We start from the raw sequence: 14,810 nt of genomic DNA on the forward strand, positions 1-14,810 counted from the left end.
TCACCAAATAGAAAGGGATGAGGATTGGATACATTACCATATTGGGGTTAACAGAGATATACAAACCATGTGAAATATATAACCACCAAAGACGTACGGAAGACCAGGAGAAGACTACTCAACATTCTGTCATAACCTAAATGGGAAAAGGATGCGAGGAAGAATAGATACACATATATGTGTGAAAGAACCACATCTTGCACACCAAGAAGAAACAAACCATTGTAATCAAATTTGCTGGGATAAAAAATAAAAAGTAAATTACAAATATGAACAAGAAGTAATGAGACATAAACTTAAAGGGCTTTTTCCTGGCACATTCCATTTTAATTTACAACCTAGAACACCACTTCCATTAAGGCTCTGTTTCCCTAGTAACCAAATTTGGTAAAGGAGAAATGCTGCCACCTTGTGGCCGTTTCCTGCAAGAGCAGCTTTAAAGTCACAGCTAATGGTCACTTAACATTCACAAGGACTCAGGGCTGTAAGGACACCTGCCCTAAAAAATTGTGCTGAAGTAGGGAATGGACAAAAAATTTCAAAACAGGCAAATGTTTCAAGAAGGGAATATGAAGAGTTACGTTTTACTGACGCTCTTTAAAAAAAAAAGGAAAATGGATAAAAGCTCAACCTCAGGGAGTGTTAGACCCATGCAATCTAATCTACAAAAAGTTTTCAACTTACACCAATCGACTGACCATCAGCAAAAAGTCTACGAACAATAAATGCTGAAGGGGTTTTAGAGAACTGTGAACCCTCTACCTGCTGTTGAGATGTAAAATGGTAACAGCCAATAATGAGAATAGAAAGGAGCTGTGTTTAAAAGTAAAAATGGAGGTACCATTCAATCCAGCAGGCACGCCATTGGACCTCTCACCTGAGAAGACAAGAATCGAGAAGACACAGGCCGCAAAAGCTGCAGTGCAGCCTTATTCACAATAGCCAAGACCGTGAAGCAATCAAAATATCCAACAAGAGGTGAATGGATAAAGAAGAAGTGGTCCATGTACACAATGGAATATTAGCCATGGAAAACAATGAACCATTGCTCTCTGAGGCACCACAAATGAGTGTGGAGATAATCATGAAACATGAGGTAAGTCGGAAAGCAAAAGACCTATATTCTATGATATCACTTATAGGCGTTATCTAATAACTGACACAAATGAACATATTTCCACAGAGAAAGACACTCACAGACTGAGAAAACAAACTATGCTCATCTAAAAGGAACGGTGGGGGGAATGGATAAATTAAGATTAGTGTTACTATATGTATACAAACACATATTATATACATATCTCAAAACTACCGACCATATAGCAAGGGAGGTCTGCGGAACCCTGTGTAACATTTTACATGGGAAGAGGATCTGTACTTGAATAGACATATATAATCTACAAATGAACCAGATTGTGTACACCTAGGACAAACAATATTCTAAGCTTTACTCAAATTTAAAAAAAAATTTTATACCAAGAAGAAATAATGAGACATAAACTTATGGGCTTTTCTCCATGCACATTCCAACTTAATTTACAACCTAGGAACACGACTTCCAGAAAGGCTCTGCTGCCCTAGTACCCAGATTTGGGAATGGAGAAATGCTGCCTGCTTGAGGCCACTTCCACAAATCAGCTTTAAACTATTGCTAAAGGTCTCTAAATATTCACCAAACTTGCAGTTCGGTAAATGACACCTGCTCTCTAAAAAAATTCAGGGGTGGAAAATTGACCAAAAAATTCAAAAGAGGGCAACCTTCCAAGAAGACCATATCAAGAGTTATATTGTACTCCTAACTGTTTCCTTTTTTTAACAGAAAAGAAAACGGCGCAGAAAAATGATGAGTTTTACGAATTTTTAGAGACATGCAAACCCAAATTACAAAAACCTATCAGCTCACAGCAGCCAGAAGGGCCATTAGCATAAATGCTGCAAACAATAAATGCTGAAACGATTGTGGAGAAATGTGTACCCTCGATTCTATAGGGGACATGGTAAGTGCCACTAATCAAAACACAAAGAAGGTGCTTTGAAAAGGGAAACACAGTGCTACCAGTCAGTCAATCACAACCACTGCTTGGCCTATCACCTGAGAAAATGAGAATCAAAAAGTCACAGGCTGGCAATCCTGCACTCCAACAATATTTACCTTAGCCAACACTTGGAAGCAATGAAAATGTCCATCAACCGAGGAATGCACAAAGTAGAAATGGTCCACGTACACAGTCGAAAATTACTCCAATAAAAAATAAAACTTACATTTAAAAATCCAACGAAAGTAAGGAGACATCAGCTTGTGTGGGTTTGTGCAGGCACACTCCACGCTAATATATAACCGAGAAACACCACAGGCTGCAAGGGCTTTTCCCGAGTTACCAGGGTGGGGAACATAGAAAGGCTGCTGCCCTCTGGCAGTTACCTTCAAAAACAGCTTTAAGCCTGTGCTAATGGTCATTTCATAGGAACAAGTACTGCAGAACTGTAAATGAAACCTGCCCTCAAAATGTCTTGAGGGAGGTAATGGCCAATACATTTCAAAATGTGACACATACTTTAAGAGAACACTTTGAAAAACTAAGGGGTAATCACAGCTTGAAAAATAAAAAAGGACATGCCTTCAAGCTCATTTTCAATGGATTATGAGGCACGTGCGAATTCAACCACAAAGAGGTATCAGATCACACTTGTCAGAATAACCACCAGCAAGAAAACTACAAACAATAAATGCTGAAGGTGTTGTAGAGAAATGCATACCCTCAACTTCAAGGGGGACGTAACTTGGAAAGGGCCACGAACTAGAACAGAATGGAGGTGCCTTAAAAAGGTAAACATTGAGCTACCATATGATCCAGCAGGCCCACTCCTCGACCTATAATCTAAGAGGAGAGAATTGGAAAGACAGAGGCAGGAAATCTGCATTGCACAGTATTACAATAGCCAAGATATGGAAGTAACGAAAAAGGCCACCAACAGATGGATGGACAAAGAAGAACTCCTCCATGTACAGATGGAATATTCGCTAGTGAAAAAAATGAAACAATGCCATTTGCAGCACCATAGATGAGTCTAGACGTAATCATGCCACCTGTAGTAAGTGAGAAAGCAAAAGACACATATCCTATCATATCACTTTTAGGAGTTACTTAAAAATTGATACCAATGAAGATATTTCCACAGAGAGAGGCAATCGCAGATTCATTTGAAAACTTATGGTTCACCAAATAGAAAGGGATGAGGATTGGATACATTACCATATTGGGGTTAACAGAGATATACAAACCATGTGAAATATATAACCACCAAAGACGTACGGAAGACCAGGAGAAGACTACTCAACATTCTGTCATAACCTAAATGGGAAAAGGATGCGAGGAAGAATAGATACACATATATGTGTGAAAGAACCACATCTTGCACACCAAGAAGAAACAAACCATTGTAATCAAATTTGCTGGGATAAAAAATAAAAAGTAAATTACAAATATGAACAAGAAGTAATGAGACATAAACTTAAAGGGCTTTTTCCTGGCACATTCCATTTTAATTTACAACCTAGAACACCACTTCCATTAAGGCTCTGTTTCCCTAGTAACCAAATTTGGTAAAGGAGAAATGCTGCCACCTTGTGGCCGTTTCCTGCAAGAGCAGCTTTAAAGTCACAGCTAATGGTCACTTAACATTCACAAGGACTCAGGGCTGTAAGGACACCTGCCCTAAAAAATTGTGCTGAAGTAGGGAATGGACAAAAAATTTCAAAACAGGCAAATGTTTCAAGAAGGGAATATGAAGAGTTACGTTTTACTGACGCTCTTTAAAAAAAAAAGGAAAATGGATAAAAGCTCAACCTCAGGGAGTGTTAGACCCATGCAATCTAATCTACAAAAAGTTTTCAACTTACACCAATCGACTGACCATCAGCAAAAAGTCTACGAACAATAAATGCTGAAGGGGTTTTAGAGAACTGTGAACCCTCTACCTGCTGTTGAGATGTAAAATGGTAACAGCCAATAATGAGAATAGAAAGGAGCTGTGTTTAAATGTAAAAATGGAGGTACCATTCAATCCAGCAGGCACGCCATTGGACCTCTCACCTGAGAAGACAAGAATCGAGAAGACACAGGCCGCAAAAGCTGCAGTGCAGCCTTATTCACAATAGCCAAGACCGTGAAGCAATCAAAATATCCAACAAGAGGTGAATGGATAAAGAAGAAGTGGTCCATGTACACAAGGGAATATTAGCCATGGAAAACAATGAACCATTGCTCTCTGAGGCACCACAAATGAGTCTGGAGATAATCACGAAACATGAGGTAAGTCCAAAAGCAAAAGACCTATATTCTATGATATCACTTATAGGCGTTATCTAATAACTGACACAAATGAACATATTTCCACAGAGAAAGACACTCACAGACTTAGAAAACAAACTATGCTCATCTAAAAGGAAAGGTGGAGTGAATGGATAAATTAAGATTAGTGTTACTATATGTATACAAACACATATTATATACATATCTCAAAAACACCGACCATATAGCAAGGGAGGTCTGCGGAACATTCTGTAACATTTTACATGGGAAGAGGATCTGTACTTGAATAGACATATATAATCTACAAATGAACCAGATTGTGTACACCTAGGACAAACAATATTCTAAGCTTTACCACAATTAAAAAAATTTTTAAAATCAAGAAGAAATAATGAGACATAAACTTATGGGGGTTTCTCCATGCACATTCCAATGTAATTTACAACCTAGGAACACAACTTCCAGAAAGGCTCTGCTGCCCTAGAAACCAGATTTGGGAATGGAAAAATGCTGCCTGCTTGAGGCCACTTCCCACAACAGCAGCTTTAAACCCATTTCTAAAGGTCAATAAATATTCACCAAACTTGAGGTTCGGGAAATGACACCTGCTCTCTAAAAAAACTCTGGGGTGGAAAATCGACCAAAAAATTCAAAAGAGGGCAACCTTCTAAGAAGACAATTTCAAGAGTTATAATGTACTCCCATTTGTTTCCTTTTTGTAACAGAAAAGAAAACGGCGGAGAAAAATAATGAGTTTTACGAATTTTCAAATACATGCAAACCCAAATTACAAAAACCTATCAGCTCACAGCAGCCAGTAGGGCCATTAGCATAAATGCTGCAAACAATAAATGCTGAAGCGATTGTGGAGAAATGCGAACCCTCGATTCTAAGGGGGACGTGGTAAGAGCCACTAATGAAAACACAAAGGAGGTGCTTTGAAAAGGGAAACAAGGGGCTACCAGTCAGTCAATCAAACCCACTGCTGGGCCTATCACCTGAGAAAATGAGAATCAAAAAGTCACAGGCTGGCAATTCTGCACTCCAACAATATTTACCATAGCCAACACTTGGAAGAAATGAAAATGTCCATCAACCGAGGAATGCACAAAGTAGAAGTGGTCCACGTACACAGTGGAAAATCACTCCAATAAAAAATAAAAATTACATTTAAAAATCCAACAAAAGTAAGGAGACATCAGCTTGTGTGGGTTTGTCCAGGCACACTCCACTCTAATTTTTAACCGAGAAACACCACAGGCCGCAAGGTCTTTTCCTTAGTTACCAGGGTGGGGAACATAGAAAGGCTGCTGCCCTCTGGCAGTTACCTGCAAAAGCAGCTTTAAAGCCCGTGCTAATGGTCATTTCATAGGAACAATTACTGGAGAACTGTAAATGAAACTTGCCCTCAAAATGTCTTGAGGGAGGTAATGGCCAAAATATTTCAAATGGTGACACATACTTTAAGAAAACACTTTGAAGAAATAAGCTCTAATCATAGCTGGAAAAATAAAAAGGACATGTCTAAAAGCTCAATTTCAACGCATTATGAGACACATGCAAATTCAACCACAAAGAGGTATCAGCTCACACCACTCAGAATAACCATCAGCAAAAACTACAAAGAATAAATGCTGAAGGTGCTGGGAAGAAATGCATACCCTCAACTTTATGTGGGACGTAACCTGGAAAGAGCCACTAAAGAGAACAGAATAGAGGTGCCTTTAAAAGGTAAACATTGAGCTACCATAGGATCCAGCAGACCTATTCCTGGACCTATAAACTAAGAAGACAGAATTGGAAGGACACAGGTATGCAAATCTGCATTGCATAGTATCACAATAGCCAAGATACGGAAGTAACCAAAAAGTCCACCGACAGATGGGCGGACAAAGAAGAACTGCTACCTGTACAGATGGAATATGAGCTAGTGAAAAAATGAAACAATGCCATTTGCAGCACCATAGATGAGTCTCGTCGTAATCACGCCACCTGTAGTAAGTGAGAAAGCAAAAGACACATATCCTATCATATCACTTTTAGGAGTTACTTAAAAATTGATACCAATGAAGATATTTCCACAGAGAGAGGCAATCGCAGATTCATTTAAAAACTTATGGTTCACCAAATAGAAAGGGATGAGGATTGGATACATTACCATATTGGGGTTAACAGAGATATACAAACCATGTGAAATATATAACAACCAAAGACGTACGGAAGACCAGGAGAAGACTACTCAACATTGTGCCATAACCTACATGGGAAAAGGATGCGAGGAAAAATAGATACCTGTATATGTGTGAAAGAACCACATCTTGCACACCTAGAGCAAACAAACCATTGTAATCAAATTTGCTGGGATAAAAAATAAAAAGTAAATTACAGATATGAACAAGAAGTAATGAGACATAAACTTAAAGGGCTTTTTCCTGGCATATTCCATTCTAATATACAACCTAGAACACCACTTCCATTAAGGCTCTGTTTCCCTAGTAACCAAATTTGGTAAAGGAGAAATGCTGCCACCTTGTGGCCGTTTCCAGCAAGAGCAGCTTTAAACTCACAGCTAATGGTCACTTAACATTCACAAGGACTCAGGGCTGTAAAGGACACCTGCCCTAAAAAATTGTGCTGAAGTAGGGAATGGACAAAAAAATTCAAAACAGGCAAATGTTTCAAGAAGAGATTATGAAGACCTAAGTTTTACTCACACACTTTTAAAAAAAAAGGAAAATGGATAAAAGCTCAACCTCAGGGAGTGTTAGACGCATGCAATCTAATCTACAAAAAGTTTCAACTTACATCATTCGAATGACCATCAGCAAAAAGTCTATAAACAATAAATGCTGAAGGGGTTTTAGAGAACTGTGTACCCTCTACCTGCTGGTGAGACGTAAAACGGTAACAGCCAATAATGAGAACCGAAAGGAGCTGTGTTTAAAAGTAAAAATGGAGGTACCATTCAATCCAGCAGGCGCACCATTGGACCTCTCACCTGAGAAGACAAGAATGGAGAAGACACAGGCCGCAAAAGCTGCAGTGCAGCCTTATTCACAATAGCCAAGACCGTGAAGCAATCAAAATGTCCACCAACAGGTGAATGGATAAAGAAGAAGTGGTCCATGTACACAATGGAATATTAGCCATGGAAGACAATGAACCATTGCTCTTTGACGCACCACAAATGAGTCTGGAGATAATCAGGAAACATGAGGTAACTCGGAAAGCAAAAGACCTGTATTCTATGATATCACTTATAGGCGTTATCTAATAACTGACACAAATGAACATATTTCCACAGAGAAAGACACTCACAGACTTAAAAAACAAACTATGCTCATCTAAAAGGAAAGGTGGAGTGAATGGATAAATTAAGATTAGTGTTACTATATGTATACAAACACATATTATATACATATCTCAAAAATACCGACCATACAGCAAGGAAGTCTGCGGAACCCTCTGTAATATTTTACATCGGAAGAGGATCTGTACTTGAATAGACATATATAATGTACAAATGAACCAGATTGTTTACACCTAGGACAAACAATATTCTAAGCTTTACCCCAATTAAAAAAATTTTTAAATCCAAGAAGAAATAATGAGACATAAACTTATGGGGGTTTCTCCATGCACATTCCAATGTAATTTACAACCTAGGAACATGACTTCCAGAAAGGCTCTGCTGCCCTAGTAACCAGATTTGGGAATGGAGAAATGCTGCCTCCTTTAGGCCACTTCCCACAAAAGCAGCTTTAAACGCATTGCTAAAGGTCACTAAATATTCACCAAACTTGCAGTTCGGGGAATGACACCTGCTCTCTAAAAAAAGTCTGAGGTGGAAAATCGACCAAAAAATTCAAAAGAGGGCAAACTTCCAAGAAGACAATATCAAGAGTTAGAATGTACTCCCATTTGTTTCCTTTTTTTAACAGAAAAGAAAACGCCGGAGAAAAATGATGAGTTTTACGAATTTTCCAAGACATGCAAACCCAAATTACAAAACCCTAACAGCTCACAGCAGCCAGTAGGGCCATTAGCATAAATTCTGCAAACAATAAATGCTGAAGCGATTGTGGAGAAATGTGTACCCTCGAATCTAAAGGGGACGTGGTAAGTGCCACTAATGAAAACACAAAGAAGGTGCTTTGAAAAGGGAAAAACGGTGCTACCAGTCAGTCAATCACACCCACTGCTGGGCCTATCACCTGAGAAAATGAGAATCAAAAAGTCACAGGCTGGCAATCCTGCACTAAAACAATATTTACCATAGCCAACACTTGGAAGCAATGAAAATGTCCATCAACCGAGGAATGCACAAAGTAGAAGTGGTGCACGTACACAGTCGAAAATTACTCCAATAAAAAATAAAAATTACATTTAAAAATCCAACAAAAATAAGGAGACATCAGCTTGTGTGGTTTGTCCAGGCACACTCCACTCTAATTTATAACCGAGAAATCCCACAGGCCGCAAGGGCTTTTCCCTAGTTACCAGAATGGGGAAAATAGAAAGGCTGCTGCCCTCTGGCAGTTACCTGCAAAAGCAGCTTTAAAGCCTGTGCTAATGGTCATTTCATAGGAACAAGTACTGCAGAACTGTAAATGAAACCTGCCCTCAAAATGTCTTGAGGGAGGTAACGGCCAAAACATTTCAAAATGTGACACATACTTTAAGAGAACACTTTGAAGAACTAAGGGGTAATCACAGCTTGAAAAATAAAAAGGACATGCCTTAAAGCTCAATTTCAACGGATTTTGAGGCACATGCGAATTCAACCACAAAGAGGTATCAGCTCACAATTGCCAGAGTAACCATCAGCAAGAAAACTACAAACAATAAATGGTGAAGGTGTTGTGGAGAAATGTATACCCTCAACTTCAAGTGGTACGTAAGTTGGAAAGGGCCACAGATGAGAACAGAAAGGAGGTGCCTTAAAAAGGTAAACATTGAGCTACCATATGACCTAGCAGGCCCACTCCTCGACCTATAATCTAAGAAGACAGAATTGGAAGGACACAGGTATGCAAATCTGCATTGCATAGTATTACAATAGCCAAGATACGGAAGTAACCAAAAAGTCCACCGACAGATGGGCGGACAAAGAAGAACTGCTACCTGTACAGATGGAATATGAGCTAGTGAAAAAATGAAACAATGCCATTTGCAGCACCATAGATGAGTCTAGACGTAATCACGCCACCTGTAGTAAGTGAGAAAGCAAAAGACACATATCCTATCATATCACTTTTAGGAGTTACTTAAAAATTGATACCAATGAAGATATGTCCACAGAGAAAGGCAATCGCAGATTCATTAAAATCTTATGGTTCACCAAATAGAAAGGGATGAGGATTGGATACATTACCATATTGGGGTTAACAGAGATATACAAACCATGTGAAATATATAATCACCAAAGACGTACGGAAGACCAGGAGAAGACTACTCAACATTCTGTCATAACCTACATGAGAAAAGGATGTGAGGAAGAATAGATACATGTATATGTGTGAAAGAACCACATCTTGCACACCTAGAGCAAACAAACCATTGTAATCAAATTTGCTGGGATAAAAAATAAAAAGTAAATTACAAATATGAACAAGAAGTAATGAGACATAAACTTAAAGGGCTTTTTCCTGGCATATTCCATTCTAATATAAAACCTAGAACACCACTTCCATTAAGGCTCTGTTTCCCTAGTAACCAAATTTGGTAAAGGAGAAATGCTGCCGCCTTGTGGCCGTTTCCTGCAAGAGCAGCTTTAAACTCACAGCTAATAGTCACTTAACATTCACAAAGACTCAGGGTTGTAAAGGACACCTGCCCTAAAAAATTGTGCTGAAGTAGGGAATGAACAAAAAAATTCAAAACAGGCAAATGTTTCAAGAAGAGATTATGAAGAGTTAAATTTTACTCACACTCTTTTTTAAAAAAAGGTAAATGGATAAAAGCTCAACCTCAGGGAGTGTTAGACACCTGCAATCTAATCTACAAAAAGTTTCAACTTACACCAGTCGACTGACCATCAGCAAAAAGTCTATAAACAATAAAAGCTGAAGGGGTTTTACAGAACTGTGTACCCTCTACCTGCTGGTGAGACATAAAACGGTAACAGCCAATAATGAGAACCGAAAGGAGCTGTGTTCAAAAGTAAAAATGGAGGTATCATTCAACCCAGCAGGCGCACCATTGGACCTCTCACCTGAGAAGACAAGAATGGAGAAGACACAGGCCGCAAAAGCTGCAGTGCAGCCTTATTCACAATAGCCAAGACAGTGAAGCAACCAAAATGTCCACCAACAGGTGAATGGATAAAGAAGAAGTGGTCCATGTACACAATGGAATATTAGCCATGGAAGACAATGAACCATTGCTCTTTGACGCACCACAAATGAGTCTGGAGATAATCACGAAACATGAGGTAACTCGGAAAGCAAAAGACCTGTATTCTATGATATCACTTATAGGCGTTATCTAATAACTGACACAAATGAACATATTTCCACAGAGAAAGACACTCACAGATTTAGAAAACTATGCTCATCTAAAAGGAAAGGTGGAGTGAATGGATAAATTAAGATTAGTGTTACTATATGTATAAAAACACATATTATATACATATCTCAAAAATACCGACCATACAGCAATGAAGTCTGCGGAACCCTCTGTAATATTTTACATGGGAAGAGGATCTGTACTTGAATAGACATATATAATGTACAAATGAACCAGATTTTTTACACCTAGGACAAACAATATTCTAAGCTTTACCCCAATTAAAAAAAAATTTTAAAACCAAGAAGAAATAATGAGACATAAACTTAAGGGGGTTTCTCCATGCACATTCCAATGTAATTTACAACCTAGGAACATGACTTCCAGAAAGGCTCTGCTGCCCTAGTAACCAGATTTGGGAATGGAGAAATGCTGCCTCCTTTAGGCCACTTCCCACAACAGCAGCTTTAAACGCATTGCTAAAGGTTACTAAATATTCACCAAACTTGCAGTTCGGGAAATGACACCTGCTCTCTAAAAAAAGTCTGAGGTGGAAAATCGACCAAAAAATTCAAAAGAGGGCAACCTTCCAAGAAGACAATATCAAGAGTTATAATGTACTCCCATTTGTTTCCTTTTTTTAACAGAAAAGAAAACGGCGGAGAAAAATGATGAGTTTTACGAATTTTCAAAGACATGCAAACCCAAATTACAAAACCCTATCAGCTCACAGCAGCCAGTAGGGGCATTGGCATAAATTCTGCAAACAATAAATGCTGAAGCGATTGTGGAGAAATGTGTACCCTCGATTCTAAAGGGGACGTAATAAGTGCCACTAATGAAAACACAAAGAAGGTGCTTTGAAAAGGGAAAAACGGTGCTACCAGTCAGTCAATCACACCCACTGCTGGGCCTATCACCTGAGAAACTGAGAATCAAAAAGTCACAGGCTGGCAATCCTGCACTCCAACAATATTTACCATAGCCAACACTTGGAAGAAATGAAAATGTCCATCAACCGAGGAATGCACAAAGTAGAAGTGGTCCATGTACACAGTGGAAAATTACTCCAATAAAAAATAAAAATTACATTTAAAAATCCAACAAAAATAAGGAGACATCAGCTTGTGTGGGTTTGTCCAGGCACACTCCACTCTAATTTATAACCGAGAAACCCCAAAGGCCACAAGGGCTTTTCCCCAGTTACCAGGGTGGGGAAAATAGAAAGGCTGCTGCCCTCTGGCAGTTACCTGCAAAAGCAGCTTTAAAGCCTGTGCTAATGGTCATTTCATAGGAACAAGTACTGCAGAACTGTAAATGAAACCTGCCCTCAAAATGTCTTGAGGGAGGTAATGGCCAAAACATTTCAAAATGTGACACATACTTTAAGAGAACACTTTGAAGAACTAAGGGGTAATCACAGCTTGAAAAATAAAAAGGACATGCCTTAAAGCTCAATTTCAACGGATTTTGAGGCACATGCGAATTCAACCACAAAGAGGTATCAGCTCACAATTGCCAGAGTAACCATCAGCAAGAAAACTACAAACAATAAATGGTGAAGGTGTTGTGGAGAAATGTATACCCTCAACTTCAAGTGGTACGTAAGTTGGAAAGGGCCACAGATGAGAACAGAAAGGAGGTGCCTTAAAAAGGTAAACATTGAGCTACCATATGACCTAGCAGGCCCACTCCTCGACCTATAATCTAAGAAGACAGAATTGGAAGGACACAGGTATGCAAATCTGCATTGCATAGTATTACAATAGCCAAGATACGGAAGTAACCAAAAAGTCCACCGACAGATGGGTGGACAAAGAAGAACTGCTACCTGTACAGATGGAATATGAGCTAGTGAAAAAATGAAACAATGCCATTTGCAGCACCATAGATGAGTCTAGACGTAATCACGCCACATGTAGTAAGTGAGAAAGCAAAAGACACATATCCTATCATATCACTTTTAGGAGTTACTTAAAAATTGATACCAATGAAGATATGTCCACAGAGAAAGGCAATCGCAGATTCATTAAAAAACTTATGGTTCACCAAATAGAAAGGGATGAGGATTGGATACATTACCATATTGGGGTTAACAGAGATATACAAACCATGTGAAATATATAATCACCAAAGACGTACGGAAGACCAGGAGAAGACTACTCAACATTCTGTCATAACCTACATGAGAAAAGGATGTGAGGAAGAATAGATACATGTATATGTGTGAAAGAACCACATCTTGCACACCTAGAGCAAACAAACCATTGTAATCAAATTTGCTGGGATAAAAAATAAAAAGTAAATTACAAATATGAACAAGAAGTAATGAGACATAAACTTAAAGGGCTTTTTCCTGGCATATTCCATTCTAATATACAACCTAGAACACCACTTCCATTAAGGCTCTGTTTCCCTAGTAACCAAATTTGGTAAAGGAGAAATGCTGCCACCTTGTGGCCGTTTCCAGCAAGAGCAGCTTTAAACTCACAGCTAATGGTCACTTAACATTCACAAGGACTCAGGGCTGTAAAGGACACCTGCCCTAAAAAATTGTGCTGAAGTAGGGAATGGACAAAAAAATTCAAAACAGGCAAATGTTTCAAGAAGAGATTATGAAGACTTAAGTTTTACTCACACACTTTTAAAAAAAAAGGAAAATGGATAAAAGCTCAACCTCAGGGAGTGTTAGACGCATGCAATCTAATCTACAAAAAGTTTCAACTTACACCAGTCGACTGACCATCAGCAAAAAGTCTATAAACAATAAAAGCTGAAGGGGTTTTACAGAACTGTGTACCCTCTACCTGCTGGTGAGACATAAAACTGTAACAGCCAATAATGAGAACCGAAAGGAGCTGTGTTTAAAAGTAAAAATGGAGGTATCATTCAACCCAGCAGGCGCACCATTGGACCTCTCACCTGAGAAGACAAGAATGGAGAAGACACAGGCCGCAAAAGCTGCAGTGCAGCCTTATTCACAATAGCCAAGACAGTGAAGCAACCAAAATGTCCACCAACAGGTGAATGGATAAAGAAGAAGTGGTCCATGTACACAATGGAATATTAGCCATGGAAGACAATGAACCATTGCTCTTTGACGCACCACAAATGAGTCTGGAGATAATCACGAAACATGAGGTAACTCGGAAAGCAAAAGACCTCTATTCTATGATATCACTTATAGGCGTTGTCTAATAACTGACACAAATGAACATATTTCCACAGAGAAAGACACTCACAGATTTAGAAAACCATGCTCATCTAAAAGGAAAGGTGGAGTGAATGGATAAATTAAGATTAGTGTTACTATATGTATACAAACACATATTATATACATATCTCAAAAATACCGACCATACAGCAATGAAGTCTGCGGAACCCTCTGTAATATTTTACATGGGAAGAGGATGTGTACTTGAATAGACATATATAATGTACAAATGAACCAGATTGTTTACACCTAGGACAAACAATATTCTAAGCTTTACCCCAATTAAAAAAATTTTTAAAACCAAGAAGAAATAATGAGACATAAACTTATGGGGGTTTCTCCATGCACATTCCAATGTAATTTACAACCTAGGAACATGACTTCCAGAAAGGCTCTGCTGCCCTAGTAACCAGATTTGGGAATGGAGAAATGCTGCCTCCTTTAGGCCACTTCCCACAACAGCAGTTCTAAACGCATTGCTAAAGGTCACTAAATATTCACCAAACTTGCAGTTCGGGAAAAGACACCTGCTCTCTAAAAAAACTCTGGGGTGGAAAATCGACCAAAAAATTCAAAAGAGGGCAACCTTCCAAGAAGACAATATCAAGAGTTATAATGTACTCCCATTTGTTTCCTTTTTTTAACAGAAAAGAAAACGGCGGAGAAAAATGATGAGTTTTAGGAATTTTCAAAGACATGCAAACCCAAATTAACAAAACCCTATCAGCTCACAGCAGCCAGTAGGGGCATTGGCATAAATTCTGCAAACAATAAAT

Source organism: Eschrichtius robustus, chromosome 7 (assembly GCF_028021215.1).
Source record: "Eschrichtius robustus isolate mEscRob2 chromosome 7, mEscRob2.pri, whole genome shotgun sequence".
Lineage (NCBI taxonomy): Eukaryota > Metazoa > Chordata > Mammalia > Artiodactyla > Eschrichtiidae > Eschrichtius > Eschrichtius robustus.